This window comes from Ailuropoda melanoleuca, chromosome 14 (genome assembly GCF_002007445.2).
Source record: "Ailuropoda melanoleuca isolate Jingjing chromosome 14, ASM200744v2, whole genome shotgun sequence".
NCBI lineage: Eukaryota > Metazoa > Chordata > Mammalia > Carnivora > Ursidae > Ailuropoda > Ailuropoda melanoleuca.
In genome coordinates this window covers 38,159,866-38,179,974 of record NC_048231.1, presented here as the reverse complement: position 1 = coordinate 38,179,974, position 20,109 = coordinate 38,159,866, and the positions used below count along the sequence as shown (strand labels likewise).

The 20,109-nt window shown below is 34.4% G+C and overlaps 1 long non-coding RNA gene, 10 other non-coding genes and 8 pseudogenes across 11 annotated transcripts in view; all 19 read right to left on the bottom strand.

Moving 5' to 3' along the window:
• LOC105236835 overlaps nucleotides 1-20,109 on the bottom strand; it is a 108,176-nt gene that overhangs the window by 15,651 nt on the left and 72,416 nt on the right. Inside the window, exons 32-44 of the long non-coding RNA XR_002142307.2 lie at nucleotides 19,246-19,329; nucleotides 15,820-15,904; nucleotides 14,857-14,939; nucleotides 14,232-14,308; nucleotides 11,563-11,653; nucleotides 10,661-10,734; nucleotides 8,481-8,563; nucleotides 7,504-7,591; nucleotides 6,582-6,667; nucleotides 4,471-4,550; nucleotides 2,245-2,327; nucleotides 979-1,064; nucleotides 398-481 (exon numbers count right to left, since the gene is read on the bottom strand). This is a non-coding gene — a long non-coding RNA (uncharacterized LOC105236835). The remainder of the gene's footprint in view (nucleotides 1-397; nucleotides 482-978; nucleotides 1,065-2,244; nucleotides 2,328-4,470; nucleotides 4,551-6,581; nucleotides 6,668-7,503; nucleotides 7,592-8,480; nucleotides 8,564-10,660; nucleotides 10,735-11,562; nucleotides 11,654-14,231; nucleotides 14,309-14,856; nucleotides 14,940-15,819; nucleotides 15,905-19,245; nucleotides 19,330-20,109) is intronic.
• On the bottom strand, nucleotides 10-81 carry LOC117796148 (annotated as a pseudogene).
• On the bottom strand, nucleotides 1,474-1,545 carry LOC117796157 (annotated as a pseudogene).
• Nucleotides 4,014-4,069, bottom strand: LOC117796202 (annotated as a pseudogene).
• LOC117796182 lies at nucleotides 5,019-5,093 on the bottom strand. The gene has a single exon (XR_004620553.1). It is a non-coding gene; the product is annotated as a small nucleolar RNA SNORD113/SNORD114 family (small nucleolar RNA).
• LOC117796174 lies at nucleotides 6,197-6,269 on the bottom strand. The gene has a single exon (XR_004620546.1). It is a non-coding gene; the product is annotated as a small nucleolar RNA SNORD113/SNORD114 family (small nucleolar RNA).
• LOC117796168 lies at nucleotides 7,095-7,169 on the bottom strand. The gene has a single exon (XR_004620543.1). It is a non-coding gene; the product is annotated as a small nucleolar RNA SNORD113/SNORD114 family (small nucleolar RNA).
• Nucleotides 8,080-8,151, bottom strand: LOC117796160 (annotated as a pseudogene).
• On the bottom strand, nucleotides 9,277-9,348 carry LOC117796155 (annotated as a pseudogene).
• LOC117796204 lies at nucleotides 10,272-10,346 on the bottom strand. Its single transcript, XR_004620569.1, has one exon. It is a non-coding gene; the product is annotated as a small nucleolar RNA SNORD113/SNORD114 family (small nucleolar RNA).
• Nucleotides 11,150-11,224, bottom strand: LOC117796167. Its single transcript, XR_004620542.1, has one exon. It is a non-coding gene; the product is annotated as a small nucleolar RNA SNORD113/SNORD114 family (small nucleolar RNA).
• On the bottom strand, nucleotides 12,186-12,253 carry LOC117796171 (annotated as a pseudogene).
• On the bottom strand, nucleotides 13,595-13,669 carry LOC117796195. Its single transcript, XR_004620564.1, has one exon. It is a non-coding gene; the product is annotated as a small nucleolar RNA SNORD113/SNORD114 family (small nucleolar RNA).
• Nucleotides 14,452-14,526, bottom strand: LOC117796165. Its single transcript, XR_004620540.1, has one exon. It is a non-coding gene; the product is annotated as a small nucleolar RNA SNORD113/SNORD114 family (small nucleolar RNA).
• LOC117796147 lies at nucleotides 15,429-15,500 on the bottom strand (annotated as a pseudogene).
• On the bottom strand, nucleotides 16,605-16,678 carry LOC117796176. The gene has a single exon (XR_004620547.1). It is a non-coding gene; the product is annotated as a small nucleolar RNA SNORD113/SNORD114 family (small nucleolar RNA).
• Nucleotides 17,722-17,796, bottom strand: LOC117796185. Its single transcript, XR_004620556.1, has one exon. It is a non-coding gene; the product is annotated as a small nucleolar RNA SNORD113/SNORD114 family (small nucleolar RNA).
• LOC117796149 lies at nucleotides 18,847-18,918 on the bottom strand (annotated as a pseudogene).
• Nucleotides 19,804-19,878, bottom strand: LOC117796198. The gene has a single exon (XR_004620567.1). It is a non-coding gene; the product is annotated as a small nucleolar RNA SNORD113/SNORD114 family (small nucleolar RNA).

The following is a 20,109-nucleotide window of genomic DNA, read 5'->3' as shown; positions in this document are numbered from 1 at the left end:
TTTCTTCTGTTGGACCTCAGAGTTCCAGACACGTATTCATCGTACACGACTCATACGCCACCAGTGGTCATCATCGATCCAATATCCTCTTTTCCTTCATTCATTCCTCTTTGTTTAATGATTAAATTATTAATTCGCGAGTAATAATTTCTAAACACTATGAATCACCAAAGAGTTACTGCATTCCTAATCTGTACATAGATTACATATCAATGTGTCTCTTCCATTAACTATCCTCAGTTTTCCACACATGGATTAATTAATATAATCTTCACGTATCCTATAATTGTCATTGAGATGCACTGCCTTCTTTAAGTACATTTTGTACTTTTAAACAATACAGTGAATTACCTTAAAAAAACACTTAACCTAGAAAAGAACTTCAACTGTTACTCACATTAATCTGCATCCTCCAATCACATGGAGGGAACCACAGAGCTCACGCCCATAAACGTATGAAATCAGCCCCAGTGCATCCATTCTGAGGAGGACAGAGCAGAACAAGTGATTTTAAAAAGCGAGATTTAATTGTCATTGATCCTTACTTTTTATTTCAGAGGCACAGGATTTAGATATGGATTTTTTATCTTAATTTGTATAATATGTATTTTATACATGAATTAAAAATTCATATATTATACATACACATATAATAAAATGTGTAAGTATGTAATAGAATGTATAACTATATAAATACCTAAATTACATAAATAAAATATTAAATATTTTAAAACATACTTATAATACAAAATATATATAATATAAATATATATGTAAATAAAATGTAGTATACAAATATAAAATAAATAAAATGGTTAAACACACTAATGCTTCATATCAACCTAATAAATAACATTGGCATATTTTACCTTCCTTGATAATACCTTTTAATAGTATTTTTGAATATTTTTGAATAATACAGTAAATAGCCTTAAACAAACCGCTCAAGCCAAGATAAGAACTTTGACTGTTACTCACGTGGTCTCCATGCTCCTAAAACATAGATGCAACCAGAGGGCTCGTGACATTGAAAGAACGTCACAATCAGCCAGAGTGTGTCCATTCTGAGGAGTACAGAGCAGAGCAGATGATAAAAAAGGAGACATTTTTCCATTTATCCTTGATTTACATCTTTCATTTAGTCAGGCATTTAGGCAATCATTATTTGAAGTCTATTTCATTTTTCTCTTAAAAAAACAAACCTACTTTGAACTTCACACTGACCCAGATCATAAATATTGTCTATAATTTGTCCTCCAAAGAGGTTACATTCAGGTACCATTTATTTCTCTTTACACTTCAATGTTTTCAAAATATATTAATAGTATTTCCTGTCTCCCACATATTTTTTAAATTGGACAAGGCTTCTACAATTCAGCTTTTTGAAATACATATTTCCACAGTGACATTTCAATGATCCAATTTTAACAAAGAATATAAATGTATGAAGAGAAAGACCACATCTCTTTTGTGTTGGACCTCAGAGTTCCAGACACGTATTCATCGCATACGACTCATACGCCACCAGTGGTCATCATCGATCCAATATTGTCCTTCTTTTTCTTCATTCATTCCTATTTATTGATTGATTAAAACATTAATTCATTACTAATAATTTCTGAACACTATGATAAAAAGCCCAAGAGGAGCCTTTGTATCCCTAATCTGTACACAGATTATTCACATATCAATGCATCTCTTTTATCAATTATCCTCACTTTTCTACACAGGGATTAATCAATGTTTCATATATTCCATATTTATCACTGAGATACAGTTGCCTTTTTAAATTGTATTTCACATGTTTTAATAATACAGTGAATTGCCTTTATTTTTTTATAAAAATTTTTTATTATATTATGTTAGTCACCATACAGTACATCCCAAGTTTTTGATGTAAGTTCCATGATTCATTACTTGTGTATAACACCCAGTGCACCATGCAATATGTGCCCTCCTTACTACCCATCACCAGCCTATCCCAATCCCACACCCCCATCCCCTCTAAAGTCCTCAGTTTGTTTCCCAGAGTCCATAGTCTCTCATGGTTCATTCCCCCTTCTTTTAAAAAAAACACATGGAGGGGTGCCTCTGAGAGTTCAGTCGGTTAAGCGTCTGACTCTCGATCTTGGCTCAGGTCTTGACCTCAGGGTATGAGTTTGAGCCCCACATTGGGCTCCACATTGGGCATGGAGCCCCCTTAAACACATGGAAACTAAGAAAATAATTTTAAATATTACTCACATTAACCTCTGTCCTCTTCTTATACAGAGAGAGCAGGAGCTCACGACCATGGAGAGGCTTTAATCAGCTCCGGTGCATCCGTCCTGAGGATGACAGTGTAGAGCAAGTGATATTAAAAAGCTTAGGGCGACTAACACGTCATAATAAAAAAAAATTTTTAAAAAAACCTGAGACCTAACTGCGATTGATCCTTGCTCCCCATATTTCATATAGTCAGTATTTATTTTTTTCAATATGTATATATTTTTATCTTACAAAAGGAGAAACTCAATTTCACTACCAAAAAGAATAAAATTCACTCTTCCTTATCAGAGTATATGTGACCTCAAAGAGGTGAGAACTTTGTCCCTTTATCTCTTAATGGGTATCACTGTTTTCAATGGTTATTACAAATATCTCTTGCCTCACCACAAACTTTAATAGTTAAGACAATGTTCTGCCCTCTTGTTCTTTAGTATTGATTGGTATTTGTTAATAGTTCCATCATTATTCCATTAATAACAACAAATCTATGTCCATAAAATCATTATGAGAATATGATCTTTGTACATTCCAGACATTTCTTCACTGAAACAATTCCGAAAGAGGGGACAGACTAATTAATTTACACGTTTGCCTCAGAGTTCCAGATTCATACATGAGCAGTCACATCTGGGTCTCATTATAGTCATTAATGTCTGCATGTTTTTATTGAATAATTCATCAATTAACTAATAACAATACAATAAATGCTTGGAGACCACAAAAACTTGAAACAAGAGCCTTAAATATCTCCAACATTTGTCTTTAGGATTACTTCCTACTGACAATATCTTTCATTAATTAACCAGAATGTTTTCTACATAGATTAATTGACATAATGCTTCATATTAGCCTCAAATTTACTATCTGGCTATGGTTGTGATCCTTAACTTTATATCACATTATTAATCACACAGCTAAAATCTTTTTTTAAAAGACCACAAAATCAGATAGGCCGGTGATGGGTATTAAGGAGGACACCTATTACATGGAGCACTGGGTGTTAGACGCAAGTAATGAATCATGGAACACTACATCAGAAACTTGGGATGTACTGTATGGTGACTAACATAACATAATAAAAAATTATTATTAAAAAAACCCCACAGAATCAAGGAAAGAATTTTGACTATTACCCACATTGTTCTCTGTGTTTTTAATACATAGATGCAACCACAGAGCTCATGACTATGGTGGAATGTCTATATCAGCCGAGGGTGACCATTCTGAGGAGTATAAGACAGAGCAGATGATTAACAAATTGAGACCTTATGACCATTGGTCCCTGCACTCCACCTTTCATTCATTAATAAGCAATGAATTGGGATAACGTATATTTTCTTTCTTAAGAAAATAAGCAGTATCAATCTTGTAGCTGACAGCATAAGCACTGATGGTTACTCAAAGAATAACACCATTATACCATATATTTCCTAAGAGATCCTTGTTTTCAAAATATATTAACAGTATCTCTTGTAACCACATATTTTTGTAATTGGACTATATTTCACCCACTTCATACTTACTTATTTATTTACTATTCCACTGATCCAATTTAAAAAAATAGAATATACCAACATAAAAGACCAAACACAAGATTATAGATTATAGATTTATAAATCAATTATCCACATATAATAATAGCATAAAAATGCATGAACACAACTAAAAACAAGATCCTCATATATTCCTGACATCTGTGTATAAGATCCCATCAAATGATGGGAATAGGCTACATTTTTTTGTGTGTGGACAGTGTTCATCATATACAGCCCATATGCCGTCAGTGGTCATCACTGATCCAATATGTCTTTTCCTTCATTCAGTTCTACATTGTTTATTGACTAACTCGTTAATTCACTAACAATAATTTAAAGCCCTATTATTCAGAATAACACAAGAGTCACGATACCCCTAATCTGTATACGGCATCATTCTCACATCAATACGTCTTTTTCATTAATTATCTTAAATTTCATCTGTGATATAATTTTAAAAACCAAAACATAAAAAAATAAAGAAAATGTGAAAAATTATCTTAAATTTCATGCATGTAATAATCAATATAATGTTTCATAGGAATTCAATAGTTTTCACTAGGCTACAGTTAGCTACCTTTGACTCTATATGGCACTTTTAAAAAGGCACCAAATATCTTTAAAAAAACATAGCTGAAACCAAGACAAGAACTTGACTATTACTCACATTGGTCTCTGGGCTTCTAACACACAGTGGCAATCATGGAGCTCACCACCATAAAACAATGCTTAGTCAGCGTAGTGTGTCTGTTCAGAGAAGTACAAAGCATAGTCAATGAAAAAGAAAATTAAGACCTTATCTCCACTGATCCTTGCTTTTCATATTTCATTTACTCGCTTATTTCATGATATGAATATATGTTTCTCTTAATAAAAGGAACAACCTCAAACTTGACACTGAGTCAGAAAGCCTTTCTTGTCTGTATAACTCTTAGCTAAAGAGGTAACACCCTTCCTCTACTTATTTCTTAATGAATATAAATATTTTCAATTTTATTATATCTTTCCTCACCATATATTCATAGTTCATAGCTGGATAATCCTTTTCCCTCTCTTCCTTACCTATTACATCTATTTCTTGAATGCTTCTATCATTGATCCACTAATAATAACAAACCCAAATCTATAAACTCAAAATAAGAATATGGTCTTTGTATATCCCCAACATCCACGTACAGGATCCAACAGAACTGAAGGAACAGACGATTTAGTATGTTGGACCTCAGATACCCAGACGCATACTGCTCATCACCCATGACTCACCCATCCCCTGTCGTCATCACTGGTCCATTAGAGGCCCACTTTCTCTTAATACCTTACTATACTTGTATTGATTAAATCATTAATTCATTGAAAATATTAAAATCGGTGTAATTCACAAAAACTGAAGAATAAGATCTTGAATGCCCTCAACTTCGAATACAGAATCATTGCCAACATACGTTATATTTCTCTCATTAATCAAACTCAATGTTATGTAATAAATTAAGGAATATAATGTTTTACATCATATTTATCAGTTAGCCATAGTGAACCTTTTTATCATACTAATTACTTTTTAATAATACCATGAACACAAACAAAAGACCCAAACCGAAACAAAATTTTTGACTATTACTCTCTTTTCTGTTTCCTAACACAAAAGGAATTTTACAAGTGTCACAGGAATGTGACAATCCTGATCCCAACAGAAGACAAAATCAGCTCAAGCACCTATTTTGAAGAGGACGGAACAGAGAAGGGGATGAAAAGGTTGAGACTTTCTCTCCACTGACCCATGGAGTCCACCATTCATTTATATAATCATTTAAGCATTTATTAACTTGATGGATATATTTATTTTTACCTTAAAAATAAATTTCAAACTTGAAACTAAATCAGACAATAAATAACTGACTACAGAATTTCATTGTTTATATCAACTTAAGTCAAGGACGTAATACACTTGATCCCTTTATGTCCATTCTAATGTATATAAATACTTTCACCTTGCTATCTACTTACCAAAAAATAATAGTTCAACCTCCTCACATTTATTCATTTATACATTTATCTTACCATTAATAGGTTTATAAATTAATTACTAAAATTCATGAACACAAAGATCAACAACAAAGTTCTTATTTATTTTTTTTTAAGATTTTATTTATTTATTTGTCAAGAGAGAGAGACAGCCAGCGAGAGAGGGAACACAGGCAGGGGGAGTGGGAGAGGAAGAAGCAGGCTCCCAGTGGAGAAGCCTGATGTGGGGCTCGATCCCTAGACTCTGGGATCACGCCCTGAGCTGAAGGCAGACACTGAGCCACCCAGGCGCCCCCAAAATTCCTATTTATTACTGACATCTGTATATAGGCTCCCTAAACACAGGAGAAACAGACTGGATTACTTTTGTATCAGATCTGAGTTCCAGACACATAGCATTCATCATATATGACTCATTTGCCACCAGTTGTCATCATTGGTCTAAGACTGGCCCTCCTTCTTTCCATTCTCATAAACATTTATTTATTAATTAATTAAAAAATACACATAAATTAAAATATAAGAATATCATCTTTCAACATTCCTAACATCTGTCTCTATAATATTACAGAGACTAAGTCTCTTTCTTTAACCGACCTCAGTGTTGCATTTATGGATTAGTAAACACAATGCTTCATATCAATGCGGTATTAAACACTGTTATATTTTGCCTTCTTTGATTATATTTAATACATTTGAATAAATACACTGAATTGTCCTCAATAAACCAAGACGAAGGCTTTGAGTCTTACTTACGTGGTCTCCATGCTCCTCCAACATAGATGCAACCAGAGGGCTCACAACCTTGGAAGAATGTCACAATCATCTGGAGTGTGTCCATTCTGAGGAGTATGGAGCAGAGCAGATGATTAAAAAAAGAGAGACATTCTTCCACTGATCCTTGCTTTAAATCTTTCATTTAGTCAGGCATTTAGGAAATCATTACTGGAGAATATTTATTTCATTGTGTTTTACAAAAATGAACTACTTTGAACTTTCCAGTAACACAAAATATAAAAACTGTCTATAATTTGTCCTGTCTATATCATCCGAGCCAAAGAGGGGATAGTCATGTACCATTTATTTCTCTTTGGACTTCAGTGTTTTCAAATTATATTAATAGTACTTCTTACCTCCTCATATATTTTTAGAATTGGGCAATGTTTCTACAATTTAATTTTTTTACACATTTCCTTATTGATATTTCATTGATCTGATTATAATCAAGAATGGAAAATTCATGAAAAGAAAGACCACATTTCTTCTGTGTTGGACCTCAGAGTTCCAGACACATATCATTCATCATCCGTGATTCATACACTGGCAGTTATCATCATTGATCCAGAAAACACTGCCTTCTCTTCATTCATTTCTACATTGTTTATTGATTAATTGATTAATTCACTAATTATCATTTAAAACTATATGATTCACAAAACATGAAGAAAGAAGTGTTATCCATAATATGTATCTAGAATCATTCACACATCACTGTATCTCTCATCAATTATCCTGCTTTTCATAAATGCTTTAATCAATGTAATGCTTCATTTTAATCCTACTTTTTGCACTAGGATACAGTTGGCCTTCTTTAATTATAATTCATATTTTGTATTAATACAATGACTATCCTTAGCAAAACATCAGAAACAAGACAAGAACCTTGACTATTACTCACATTTGTCTCCAGTCTCCCCAATACAAAAATACAACCCTAGGGCTCTTGAGCAGGGGAGAATCCTTAAAGCAGGTCTAATTTGTCCATCCTGAGGAGTATAAAACGGAGTGTATCATAAAAATAGTAAAGACATTCTCTATTGGTCCTTGCTTTTAACCTTTCATTAAATCCATTGTTGGTCAACTATTAATTTGGTGTAAATATTTTTTCTCTTAAGAAAATGAACAACTTAGATTTACCAATGACCCAGAACTTGAACATCGTCTATGACTTATGCTATCTATGGGATCCTTAGCCATCCATGTTAACAGTCATGTAGCTCTTACTGCTAACTAAACTTCAGAGTTTTCATAGAATATTAATAGTATTTCTTACATAATCACGTATTTCTATAATTGGACAATGCTTCATTACGTTCCTCTTTATTAAGGTTTATTGATTATTTAATTGATCTAATTATAAAAATTAAAAGGAAATGCGTGAACACTAACACCAAAAACAAGACCCTGTATATTCTGGACATGTGTCCACAGAGGATCTCTTCAAACAATGGGAATAAACTAGATTTCTATTCTGTTGGACCTCAGAGTTCCAGACACGTATCCATCATATATGACTCATATGCTACCAGTGGTCATTACTGATCCAATATCATCCCTCTTTTTCTTCACTCATTTCTAATTGTTTATTGAGTAAATCATTGATTCACTAATAATTTTAAATGCTGTAATTCACAAAAATTGAAAAAGAACTTATATGTCTCTATCTCTACTTAGATAATTTTCACATCAATATATCTCTTTAATTAATTATCCTCAGTGTATGCATGGATTAATCATTATAATGGTTTATATATCCCATATTTATCACTGAAATACAGTGCCTCTTTTCATTATATATTGTACTTTTTAATAATACAGTGAAATAACTTAAAAAACAACACATAAACCAAGAAAATAATTTCAGCTGTTACTTACATTAATCCCCATCCTCCTATCATAGAGGCAACCACAGAACTCAGGATCACGGAAGATGTTAAATCAGCTCACGCGTGTCCATTCTGAAGAGTACAGAGTACAGCAAGATGAAAAAAGGATTGAGATATTATGTTCACTCGTCCTTGCACCCCATCTTTAATTTAGTCAACTATTAAGCAGTTAATTGCAATAATGCATATTTTATTTTCTCATAAGTAAACGAACAATATCAATCTAGCCACTAATAAAGAATATGAACATTGACTATTACTTATCAGCCATTATATCACCCTCAAAGAACAAGTCCTGTACCACATGTTCCCTTACAGACATCAGCATTTTAAATATACACTAATACTATTCGTTGCCTAACCACATATTTTTATAATTGGACAAGATTTCACTGTTTTCATCTTTATTTATTTGTATGTTTGTTTATTGATTGCTTCATTGATCCAATTATAAAAATTGAAGGAAAATGCATAAACATAAAGACCAAAACCAAGATCCTTGTATAGTCTTTTTTTTTTTTTAAAGATTTTATTTATTTATTTGACAGAGACAGAGACAGCCAGCGAGAGAGGGAACACAAGTAGGGGGAGTGGGAGAGGAAGAAGCAGGCTCATAGCGGAGGAGCCTGATGCGGGACTCGATCCCATAACGCTGGGATCACTCCCTGAGCCGAAGGGAGACGCTTAACCGCTGTGCCACCCAGGCGCCCCAAGATCCTTGTATAGTCTTGATATCTGTCTATACAATCACCTCTAACAGGACAATAAACCAGATTCCATTTCTGTTGGACCTCAGAGTTCCAGACACGTATTCATCGTATCCGACTCATACGCCACCAGTGGTCATCATCGATCCATTATTGTCCCTCTTTTCCTTCATTCACTTCTACATTGTCTATTGAATAATTCATTAAATCGCCACTGATAATATTAAAACCCTATCATTCACAAAAGCCCAAGAAAAGTCATGATATCCTAAATCTGTAAATAGAATCATTCTCACATCAATGAATCTCTTTTAAAATCATGCTGTCATTCATTTATGTGTTAATCAATATCATGGTCCATAAACTTCAGTATTTATCACTGAGGTACTGGTGGCCTCCTGTGACTCTACTACACGGAACTCTCAGTATGCTGAATTAGAGAATCACTGAGACCAAGACAAGAAACTGGATATTACTCGCATTGTTCTCTGGGCTTCCAACACAGAGACGCAACCACAGATCTCGCCACCATGGAGTATTTCTTAATTCAGCTCAAATGTGTCCATTTCGAGAAATGAAAAGCGCGGTCGATGATAAAAAAAAAAGTAAAATAAAACTTTTATTTCCACTGATTCTTTCTTTCCACATTTCATTTACACAGTCATTTAGATACCTATGAATATTTCATAACATTGATTTTTTTTCTTTTAACCACAATAGTAACAAAAATTCTCAAAATTAAAATTGACCCAGAACAATGAAATTGACTCTAAATTGTTCATGTCTAAATGTCCATTGGCTGAAGAAGTGACACTCTTGATCCATTTAATTCTTAATGGGTGTCAGTGTTTGCAATTTTTATTAATATTTCTTGCCTAAATACAGGTCTTCATAGTTGGACAATGCTTCACGCTTCTGTATTTATCTGCTATTCATATTCTTCAATGGTTCTGTCCTTGATCCATTTGTAATAATAAACATAAATCTGTCAACCCAGTTAAACCATAATCTTTGTGCTTTCTGAACATCTGTCCGTCGGATCAAATAAGCAGTGAGAAAGACTCGATATTGAATTGGACCTCCGCGTTCTAGATAAGCGGTGAACATCATGCATAACTCATCTTGCACCCGTCATTATCACGGGTACATAAAAGACCCACTTTTTCTTCATTCCTTTCTATATTTGTACCAATTCAATCATTAATTCATTGATTAACACGTGAGTGACAAACACTTGAATCAACAACTGGAATATTCCTAACTTTTACCTATAGAGAATTGCCAACACAATCTTATCAATCAATCTCAGCGTTACATAGTACCAATTAATCAATGTTTCATATCATATTTATCATCGGGCCATAATTTACTTCTTGATTGTATTTATTAATTTTCAATAATACTGTGAATACCCTTAAAAAAAATGACCCAACCCAAGACAGAATCTCTAATTACTACTCACCTTGCTTTACTCTCCTAAAACGCAGGCAACGTAATAATCCTGATCAGGGCAGAAGCTGAAATCAGCTAGAGCATCTGTTTTAAGAGTGCCGAACCGAGAACATGAGAAAAAAATGAGACATTCTTCCATTGACCCTTGCTTTACATCTTTCATTTAGTCAGGCATTTAAGAAATTGTTACTGGAGAACATTAATTTCATTATCTTTTATAAAAACGAACCACTTCATACTTCATCAACATTGTCTATCATTTGTCCTGTCTATATCATCCGAGCCAAAGAGGGGATAGTCATGTACCATTTATTTCTCTTTGGACTTCAGTGTTTTCAAATTATATTAATTGTACTTCTTGCCTCCCCACATATTTTTAAAATTGGACAATGTTTCTACAATTCACTTTTTTAAAATACATTTCCTTATTGACGTTTCACTGATCCAATTACAATCAAGAATGGAAACGCATGAAGAGAAAGACCACGCTTCTTTTGTGTTGGACCTCAGAGTTCCAGACACGTATCATTCATCATCCGTGATTCATACGCTGGCAGTTATCATCATTGATCCAGAAAACACTGCCTTCTCTTCATTCATTTCTACATCGTTTATTACTTCATTAATTCACTAATTATAATTTTAAAACTGTATGATTCACAAAAACTCAAAGGGCCTTGATTGAACTAGTATATGTCTGGAACCATTCCCACATTATTATATCTCTGTCATATTTATATTTATCAGTTTTTCATAAATGCTTTAATCAATATAATACTTCATTTTAACCCCATATTTGTCACTAGGACACAGCTGACCATGTGAGTTGATTTCATCTTTTTTATTACTGCAGTGAATACCTTTAGACACGCCACCACCCAAACCAAGTCAAGAATTTTGGTTATTACTCACACTGGTCTTCCAACTCCTAAAACAGAGATGCGACCCTGGAGCTCACAATCAGGGAAGAATCCTTAACTCAGGTGTTGTGTGTCTGTCTGTCCTGAGGATCAAATGATAAGAAAGGTTGAGACCTTCTTTCCATTGGTCTTCGCCTTTCCCCTCCCATGTAGTCAGTCATTTGGGCCACCATTAATTTGGTGTATGTATCTTTTTTCCCTTAAGAAAACAAGCCTCAAATTTACCACTAACCCAGACGATGAGCGTTATCTGTGACTTATCCTGTCTGTATCATCCTTCACTGTATAGGTAACAGTCATGTACAACTTGCTTCTAGCTGAATTTCAGGGTTTTCATGGTATATTAATAGTACTAATTATTAATCAAGAATAATACATTAATGAATAAATTAAGTCTTAATTATTGCCTAATCACATCTTTTTATAATTAGACAATGCTTCACTCCCTTCATCATTTTTATTTATGTATTTATTTATAGAATCTCTTATTTATCCAATTGTAATGATACATATAAATGCAAGAAACACTAGGATCAAAAACAACATCTTACTATATTCCTGACTTCTATTTATTGATGTCTTCAAATAATGAGAATGTACTAGATTAATTTTCTGTTGGACCTCAGAGTTCCACATTTTCATCGTATAGGACTCATACGCCACCAGTGGTCATCATCGATCCAATATTGTCCCTCTTTCTACGTTATATTCTCTTTGTATATTTATTAAATCATTGGTTTACTAATAATTTAAAACCCTATTATTCACAAAAAACTGAAATGAGTCTTTCTGTCCTTATACTGAATATAAACTTATTCTCACATCAGTATCCTTCATTAATTACCCTCACTTTCCATACCTGCATTAATCAATATAATGTTTTCTAAAATTCACTATTTATCACAGAGCTACAGTTAGCCTTCTGTGATTCTATATGGAATTTTTGAATAATGCACTGAATATTTTGGAAAAAATCACTGAAAAAAGACAAGAAATCTGACTCTGAACTCACATTGGTCTCTACGCTTCTGTCACACAGATGCTACAATAGAGCTCACCACCACAGGATGATGCTTGGTCAGCTCGAATGTGTCCCTTCTGCGTAGCACAAACCATAGTCAATGATGAAAAAATGATAAAATTTTTATCCCTTTTGATTCTTGCCTTCCATATTGAATTTACTCAGTCATTGAGGAATTCATAAATTTTTCATAATGTAGAGCTTTTTCTCTTAAAAGGAAAACTTCAAACTTGACATTGACCCAGAATAATGAAACTGACTCTTAATTATTCACGTATATATAATCCTTGGCCAAAGAAGGGACACCCTTTTAACATATATTTCATGAAGGGCATCAGGGTTTGCAAATTTTAGTCATATTTCTGGCCTCACCATCTTATGTTCATAGTTAGATAATAATTCACCTTTTCTTCTTAATCTATTATTTAAATCTCATTTAATGGTTCTATCCATGGTCCATTAGTAATAACAAATATAAATATATTCAACCAAGGGGCGCCTGGGTGGCTCAGTCTGTTAAGTGCCCGAATCTTTCGATTTTGGCTCAGGTCATGATCTCAGGGTCATGGGATCGAGCCCTGCGTCAGGCTCTGCGCTGGGCATGGAGCCAGCTTAGGATTCTCCCTCTTCCTCTGCCCCTCCCTTCTAAAAATAAGTAAATAAGTGGGGTGTCTGGGTGGCACAGCGGTTAGGCGTCTGCCTTCAGCTCAGGGCGTGATCCCAGCGTTATGGGATCGAGCCCCACATCAGGTTCCTCTGCTATGAGCCTGCTTCTTCCTCTCCCACTCCCCTGCTTGTGTTCCCTCTCTCACTGGCTGTCTCTGTCTCTGTCAAATAAATAAATAAAATATTTAAAAATAAAAAATAAAAAAAATAAAAAAATAAAAATAAGTAAATAAGTAAATAAATAAATGAATAATTCATCCAAAATAAGACCATAATCTGTATACATTCCTAACATCTATCCAGAGGATCAAATAGAGAAAATAGGATACTCATTGTATTGCACCTCAGAGTTCCAGACACATACTGTCCACTGTCCATGACTCATCCCCCACCAGTCATCACCACTGGTTGGTTCCATTAGAGGTTAGTTTATTCACCCATATATTTGTTCGTATATTTGTATCAATTAAATCATAACTTCAATGGTAATAATATAATCAATACAGGATTAACAAAAACTGAAGTACATGATACTTGGATATCCCTAACCTCTTCCTGTAGAGTCATTGCCAAAATAGATCATATCTCTTTCACTAATAAATATCAATGTTACATATTATCAATCAATATAATGTTTCATATCATATTTATCATTGAGCCATAGTTCATTTCTTCTTATATTTAGTAGGTTTTTTTAAAAGATTTTATTTATTTATTTGACAGAGAGGGAGAGCGTGCACATAAGCGAGCACACAAGCAGGGGAAGCAGCCGAGGAAGAGAGAGAAGCAGGCTCTCCACTGAGCAGGGAGCCCGACCCGGGGCTCAATCCCAGGACCCCGAGATCATGACCTCAGCCAAAGGCAGACGCTTAACTGACTGAGCCACCCAGGTGCCCCTATTACATTTTAATAATACCATGAAAGCCCTTAAACAAAGGACCCAAACCAAGAAAAGAACTTTGACCATTACTCACGCTGGTCTCTTTCTTATAGAAGGGAAATACGGTGACCCTGATCACAATACAGGTGGAAATCACCTCGAGCTTCTATTCTGAAAAGTACCAAAGACAAAAAGTGATAAAAAGATTGAGACTTTCTCTCAACTGATCCATATTTTTGTCTATTGATTCTTTCATGGTTCAATTATATTAAAAAATGGAAATGCACGAAGAGAAGGCACACATCACGTTTGTGCTGGACCTCAGAGTTCCAGACATGTATCATTCATCATCCATGATTCATACGCCGGCAGTTATCATCACTGATCCAGAAAAGACGGCTTTCTCTTCATTCATTTCGATATTGTTCATTGACTAATTTATTAATTCACTAATTATAATATTTAAATTCCATTATTTACAAACCCCAATAAGGTCTTGATATCCCTAATATGCTTCTAGATCCATTTTTACATCATTATATCTCTGTCTTTTATCAGTTTTTCATACATGCATTAATCTGTATCATGCTTCCTATAAATCTCATTTATCAATAGGATAAAGACTGCCCTCTTTGATTGTATTTCAAATACTGGATTGCTATAGTAAATACCCTTAGACAAAAAACCCAAATCAAGAGAAGAAATGTGATTAAGCTTACACCGGTCTCCAGGCTCCTAAAACAGATGCAACCTCAGAGGTCAGGATCAAGGAAGAATCTTTAAATCAGGTCCAGTGTCTCTTCTAAGGAAGACAAAGCAAAGCAGGTGATAAAAATGGTTGAGACTTTCTCTCCATTGATACCAGCTTCAACATTCACAGAGCTCTCTAGGCAATCATTAATTTGGCATATTTATTTAGTCTGTTAAGAAAACAAACAACTTCAATCTTGTCACTGAGCCAGAATATGAACATTGTCTGTAACTTACCCTGTCTACATCATTCTTACCCTAAGAGGTAACAGTCAGATATGATTCATTTCTAACTGAACTTCAGGGTTTCCATAGTAGTTTAATAGTGTTTGTGCCTCACCACATCATTTGATAATTGAACAATGCTTTACTCTATTCATCTTTCTTTAAATTTTTATTTATAGATTCTCACACTTATCCAATTGTAATAATAAAATAAAAATGCATAAACACCAAGACCAACAGCAAACCCTTCATTTATTCCTGATATCTGTCTATAGGATGACTGCAAACACTGGGAATGGACTAGACCAATTTTATATTGGACCTCAGAGTTCCAGACACGTATTCATCGTACACGACTCATACGCCACCAGTGGTCATCATCGATCCAATATCGTCCTTCTTTTTCTACATAGATTTCTATTTGTTTATTGATCAAATCATTAATTCACTAATAATGTTTAAGCAGCACAATTCAAAAAAAAAAGAGACTGTCTCAAATCTATACACAGGATTAATCTCACATCAATATAACTCTCATTATCATCCTCAGCTTTCATACTTGCATTAATCAATGTGTTTCATACATTCCATATTTAACACTGAGATCCAGCTGCCTTCTTAAATTATATTTTACACATTTTAATAACACAGTGAATAACCTTTAAAAAATCCACTTAAACTGAGACGAAACTTCAACTGTTACTCACATTAATCTCCATCCTCCTATTTTATAGAGGAAACCACTGAACTTGTGCCCATGGAAGGCACTGAATCATCTCCAGTGAGTTCATCCTGAGGAGTAGAGAACAGAGCAGATGATTAAAAAAAAATTGAAACCTAATCCGCACTGATCCTTGCTTTCTGCATTTCATTTACGCAGTATTTAGGTATTTATTATTGTTTCTTTATATATGTATTGTCGTCCTATAAAAATCCAATCTTTGGTCTGAGGAAGAACAATTACAGTGATTCGTACTCAGGCATGCCTACAGAACCAGGGTCAAAGAGATGATCCACCGATCCACTTATTTCTTTTTTTTTTTTAAAGATTTTACTTATTTATTTGACAGAGAGAGAGAGACGGCCAGTGAGAGGGGGAGCACAAGGAGGGGGAGTGGGAGAGGAAGAAGCAGGCTCCCAGCAGAGGAGCCTGATGCGGGGCTCAATCCCTGAACGCCGGGATCACGCCCTGAGCTGAAGGCAGACACCCAACGACTGAGTCACCCAGGCGCCCCTGATCCATTTATTTCTTAATGGGCATCACAGCGCTTTCAATTCTTAGCAATAGTATATTCTGCCTTGCTACTTGGGTTGATATTTGGACGATTCCTCACCCTATTCTTCCTTATCTATTTTTATTTGCTTGATGGTTCTATCACTGATCCACTAAAAAGTCTGTATCTATGAAACAATTCAGGAATATGACCTTATTCCTGACAGCTCTCTGTAGAATCAATTTCAACAGAAGGAGCAGACCAAATTATGTTCTGTGTTGGACCTCAGAGTTTCAGACACATAGTTTCATCGTCCATGACTCCCATGCCACTGGTTATCATCACAGGTCCGGGACTCAGTCTCTTCTTAGTTCTACGTCTGTATCAATTAAATCATTAACTCATTGATAATTATAAAAATAATACATGGTTCACAGGAACCCAAAAATAAGATCCTTGAATATCCCTAACATCAGTTTACAGAATCAGTATCCAAATGGACTGCATCACCTCCAACCTGAACATTACTGATTAATCAACATAATGTTTCTTATCACATTTATCACGAGAACACGGTTAATTTTTTACTAATTTTTCTTAGTGATACAATGATTACCCTTAAACATATGTCCCATTCCAAGATATTTATTTTGACCATTATTTGCCTTCGTCTCTTTCCATACTCAAAGGGAGCATCACAATCATGATCATGGCAGAAGCTGAAATCAGGGGCGCCTGGGTAGCGCAGTCGTTAAAAATCTGCCTTTGGCTCAGGGCATGATTCCCATGTTCCGGGATCGAGTCCCACATCGGGCTCCTCCACTGGGAGCCTGCTTCTTCCTCTCCCACTCCCCCTGCTGTGTTCTGTCTCTCGCTGGCTGTCTCTCTGTCACATAAATAAATAAAATCTTAAAAAAAAAAAAAAGAAGCTGAAATCAGCTCAAGCATCCGTTCTGAAGAGTAACAAGCAGACAAGATGATAAAAATATTGAGATATTCTCTCCATTGATTCATATACCCCACTATTCACTTGCAGTCATTTTGGCATTTATGCAGTTATTGTAATTTTCCCCTTAATAAATCAAATGTCAAAGTTGTAACTGACTCAGTAACCACTACTTACTCTCCACATCATTCTTACTCAGACATATACAAGTGAATCTTTTATTTTCCATTCTGATTCAGTAATATCATTTTACATATTACATACTATAGCAATGAACAATGCTTTACCCTCTTTGTATTTATTCATTTATATATTTATGCTATTTATTTCGTATGACAATACTTTACAACATTCATGTACACAAAGACCAAGTCCGTGACCCTCATGTATGCCTGACCTCCCTCTAGAGGGTCACTGAAAATGGGATAAAGGACTAGATTTCTTTTGTGTTGGACCCCTCAGTTCCTGACCCGTGGTGTTCATCATCCAGGACCCATATGCCACCACTTGTCATCATTTATCCGGTATGTCCCTCATTATCTTCCATCACGTCTACATGTTTTTATTAATTCATCAATACGCTAATAATAAAATATTTTTAGGAGTCACAAAAACTCAAAACAAATCCCTGAGCATCTCTAACATCTATCTACAGATAATTCCCACTGACAATATATATCATTCATTAATTGACCTCAACGTTTCCTATATAGGTTAATTAACACAATGCTTCATATTAATCTGATTCTAATTATTTGGCCATGGCTGGCAATCATAAATTATATTTCATAATTTTTTAGATTTTATTATGTTATGTTAGTCACCATACAGTACATTAGTTTTTGATATAGGGTTCCATGATTCACTGTTTGTGTATAATACCCAGCGCTCCATACTTCACAATTTTTTAATAATGCAGTGAAAACCTTTTTGTAAAACCACAAAACTAAGAAAAGAATTTTGACTATTACTCATATTGTGCTCCATGCTCTTCACACAAAGATGCAACCACAGAGCTCATGACTATGTGGATTGCTTCAATCAGCCGAGGGTGACCATTCTAAGGAGTATCAGACAGAGCAGGGGATAAAAGATTGAGATCATATTTTATTCATCCCTGTATTCCACCTTTCATTCAGTCAGTCATTTAGGTAGCTATTGACTTGGGATAATGTATAGTTTATTTTCTATTAACTAAACAAATAATATCCATCTTGCCCCTTCCAAAGAATCTGAACACTATACTTAATACGGTCTATACAATCAACCTTAGCCAAAGAGACAACACCCTTATACCATCTCTTTCCTAATGGATATCAGTCTTTTCAATATAATGAATACATTACTATATTATAGTAATTTTTGCCTAACCACCTATTTTCATAGTTGGACAAGGCTTCATCTTCTTCATTTAAATTCATTTACACATTTGTGTATTAGTAATTTCACTGATCCAATTATAAAAATAGGAAGAAAATTCATGAACATATGACCAAAACCATAGTCTTTATATATTTCTGGCCTTTGCCTCTAGACCACATCAAACAGGGACAATGGAGTAGATTCCACCTGTGCTGGACCTCAGAGTTCCAGACACGTATTCATCGTACACGACTCATACGCCACCAGTGGTCATCATTGATCCATTATAGTCCCTCTTTTTCACCTTTTGTTTCTACATTATTTATTGATCAATTCATAATTCAGTTTATAATTTTAAAAATGATTATTCACAGAAACAAAGAGCCTAGAAATCCCAAATATCTATTTAGACCCATTCTCATATCTTTATCACCTCCATTAATTATCAATCCATATTATATGCATTAATCAATATAATGCTTCATATTAATCCCTTATTGGTCAGTGGGCTATTTGGATTCCACTGATTATACTCCACAGTTTTCAATAACGCACTGAATACTGTTAAACAAAGTACTGAAACTAAGACCAAAACTTCGACTATTACTCACATGGTCTCCTGTTCCTAACACGTGAATGCAACCCGAGATTTTGTGACCGAAGAAGAATCCTTAAATCTGCTTGACAGGTCCATTCTAAGGAGTACAGAGTAGAGCAGACAATAGAAAATTTCAGATCCAGTCTCCATTGATCCTTCTTTACTGCATTTCATTTATTCATTTAGGCCCACATTAATTTTTCATAATGTGGTATTTTTTCCTTTATCTAAAGGAAAGCTTAAATTTGAGACTGATTAATAACAATAATAACAGCTCTTACTTATCAGTGCCTCCATAATTCTTAAGCAAAAAGGCAAAAATGCTTATTCTGTTTATTGCTTAATAAGCACTTTTGCTCATTTTTTTATATGTGGCCACATATATTCCTAGCTGGACAACGCTTCACCCTATTTATCTGGGTTTTTTTTACATTTTTAATGCTTTGATTACTGATTCCTTCCTAATAATAATCTAAGTATATGAACCCAAACTAAGAATATGAGCTTTGCCTGTTTCTACATTGACCCATGGTGTCATTTACAACAGAAAATAGGCTAGATTTTGTTTTGTGTGGACTCAGAATTACAGACGTGTAGCACTCAACCCCATAGGATTCCTATGCCACCAGTTCTCATCATTGGTCTATGTTTGGGCCTCCTTTTCTTCAATTGTTTCTACATTTGTAACAATTAAATTGTTATTTCATTGATAATAAAAATCAATAAATGATTCATAAAATCACAAAAAAAGACCCCTGAATAAGCCTAACTTCTATCTGCAGAATCATGTACCACACAGATTACATCTTTCATTAGTTGACCTCAACTTTGCATATTATCAGTGAATCAACATTAATATTTCATATCATATTTCTCA